This window comes from Raphanus sativus, chromosome 4 (genome assembly GCF_000801105.2).
Source record: "Raphanus sativus cultivar WK10039 chromosome 4, ASM80110v3, whole genome shotgun sequence".
Taxonomy (NCBI): domain Eukaryota; kingdom Viridiplantae; phylum Streptophyta; class Magnoliopsida; order Brassicales; family Brassicaceae; genus Raphanus; species Raphanus sativus.
The window spans coordinates 49658630-49661005 of record NC_079514.1 but is presented as its reverse complement, the minus strand read 5'-3'; the positions used below and the strand labels follow the sequence as shown (position 1 = coordinate 49661005).

Genomic DNA, 2376 nt, shown 5'->3' with positions numbered 1-2376 from the left:
GACCTGTTTCTTCGTCTCCTCTCCTCCTTCTTCGATCTCCTCCTCTTACCTTCGACGTTTCCTCTTCTTGAAACGATAGTCGATCAATCGACGCATAACTTCATCTTCTACAATCAATCCTTCTGAGATCTTATTTATGGCTTCGTTTGGCCTTTCTCCATCTAAGTTTATTTATACCTCTTTTGTTTACCCCATCTTCTTAATCCATCAAAAATTATCTCAAACGATGAATTCCAACCGCAATTCCGGCGACTACCTCCATTGAAGAATCTTGAGCTATGACTTTGAAATCCAAACAGAAAGTCACCATCTCCACCAGAAAGTCTTAAGGTCATATCAGCAGGTCTGTTGTTCTCAAACCTGACGAATGATTAATGGAATCAGTTTCATATTCTCTATTTGAGTTCTTAATACAGTTTCCACGCTCTAATTCTACAAATTCTTTCCTACTCCAGAAACCACAGGAAGGCTGGAGGCTGGCGGAGAGGAGTGGCCAGGCGAGGAGCAGTGTCGATAGAAGAGATAGCGGTGGCGACGTCAATTGAGATCAGAATAAGAAAAAAAATAAAAGAATTCTTCGCAAGATCACGACTTATCAAACCAAACACAAGGTAACATATTAAACTTCTCAAATCGAATTATATTCATGTTCTTTTCTTCTCAAATAGAATTATAGGTCTGAGTCACACAGATGAAAAAATTCAGAATTGAAACAGGTATGTCAGTCATATCTAGGTTTTTTCTCCCCTAACATGTTAAACTTCTCAAATCGAATTATATTCGTATTTATTTGTAGATTTATTGTCGTATCAACCACAATATGAATTGTGGTAAGTGTACTTAGTATCTCACGAGATTTCATTTGGTGTTAACGGTGTATTGTCCTATCAACCACATTTCGACTTTTCACCTTTCATGTTCCTGATTATAGCAACCTTATGGTAGTACTAACTGCATTTAATAGTGAACTCTCAAGATACACCTAACCAAAGCATTTCTATTTATTGAAACAAATATATGACAATGTCAAGGAACAGCGTGAAGCCATCTGCACAGCCAAATAGCCGGTAGCTCATAGAGATCTTTCGATCGGACTCATGTTTTGAGGCTACCAGGCCTTGATGACTGTCCGATTTCTTCTTAGCGATGTAAGACGCTGATATTTTTTTTAATATATTCTCATCCTCAGTTTCTTATTTAGGCCAGATCAGAAAGCTAATCTTTTGGGGGTGTTTATGCAGAACAAGTTTTGTGTAAGACCATTGAGCTAACATCCTAAACAAATGATGGCTTCTCTGTATATGCTAGGTAGCGTCTTTAGGCTCTCATCTTCGTCACCAGATCCCGTGAAGAGAGATTGAAGCTTGTGGTACAGTCTTCTCTTACTTTGTGCCTCTGTCATATCTCAACTGGTATGTATGTGTGTGTGATATATGTATATATATATTACCCCTTGAATTCTTTTCACGAAAACATAACATCAAGTGTCATAGCTCTCGGCATGGAGATAGGTTTGGAGTGATCTGGCTATACAGTCCCGTTACCTACATGATGTTGAGTGGAGATAGGTTTGGAGTGATCTCGGCATGGAGATAGGTTTGGAGTGATCTCGGCATGGAGATAGGTTTGGAGTGATCTGGCATAACATCTCTCTCGACTTACTCAAGTTTGCAATCCGCCACATGTTGAGTGGCAAAGCTAGGTTAAACTGTCATCACAACAAGGTATCGATACCCACACCACAAAATGGTCGCATGACTCCAAGAGCAACCTGTGAAAAAATTGCTTGCTTATATGATAGTTTTTACGTGTTAAAACAAAAACTGATTGCCTTCAGGGTGAATAAAGACTATGATAAAGATGATAGAGAAGCTCAATGAGCTGCATCTCAAAGTACCCTCCATGGAGTTCAACCACCAAGACAAAAAACATCTTCAAAGAAAAGATTTGTTACAGTGAACTCTCTGAGATTGCTAAACAGGCTAAAAGGGGAGGAGCTGAGGTGGCCAGGTGAAAACTAATCCTTCCACTTTCTCTCACAATCGTACCTGAAATTTATCCAAAAAAAAAGTTTTTTTCGCCTATCTCAACTCAATATTTTTGTTTCTTTTGGGTTTCCACAAGTTTTTGCAGACGGGAGAGAGCTTAACACATTAACATGACAAGTGAAATCAGTGATTAAGTCTAAAGGACCTGACATTTGACACGATTCAGCAACATTACATAGTCTAAGATTGTGAAATGAAACTAATTTACTTTGGTTTCTTTATACCTTTGCTTTTTACGTTCTTTGGTTGTTGTACTGTTGAGTCTGTAACTGTTACTGCTTAGTGCATACCTATTTGGTTATTGAAATAAATATGTATTTTTTTTCCT

General features: G+C 38.3%; 1 long non-coding RNA gene across 10 annotated transcripts; it reads left to right on the top strand.

Moving 5' to 3' along the window:
- LOC108855475 (uncharacterized) lies at positions 1–2376 on the top strand. Of its 10 annotated transcripts, none has more exons than XR_001950071.2 (7): positions 2–343; positions 456–716; positions 797–1148; positions 1242–1412; positions 1494–1724; positions 1838–2010; positions 2125–2376. It is a non-coding gene; the product is annotated as an uncharacterized LOC108855475 (long non-coding RNA). The 10 variants fall into 10 exon arrangements; XR_001950072.2 differs by having other exon boundaries at positions 3–343; positions 456–611; XR_001950074.2 differs by having other exon boundaries at positions 3–343; positions 456–830; positions 1038–1148.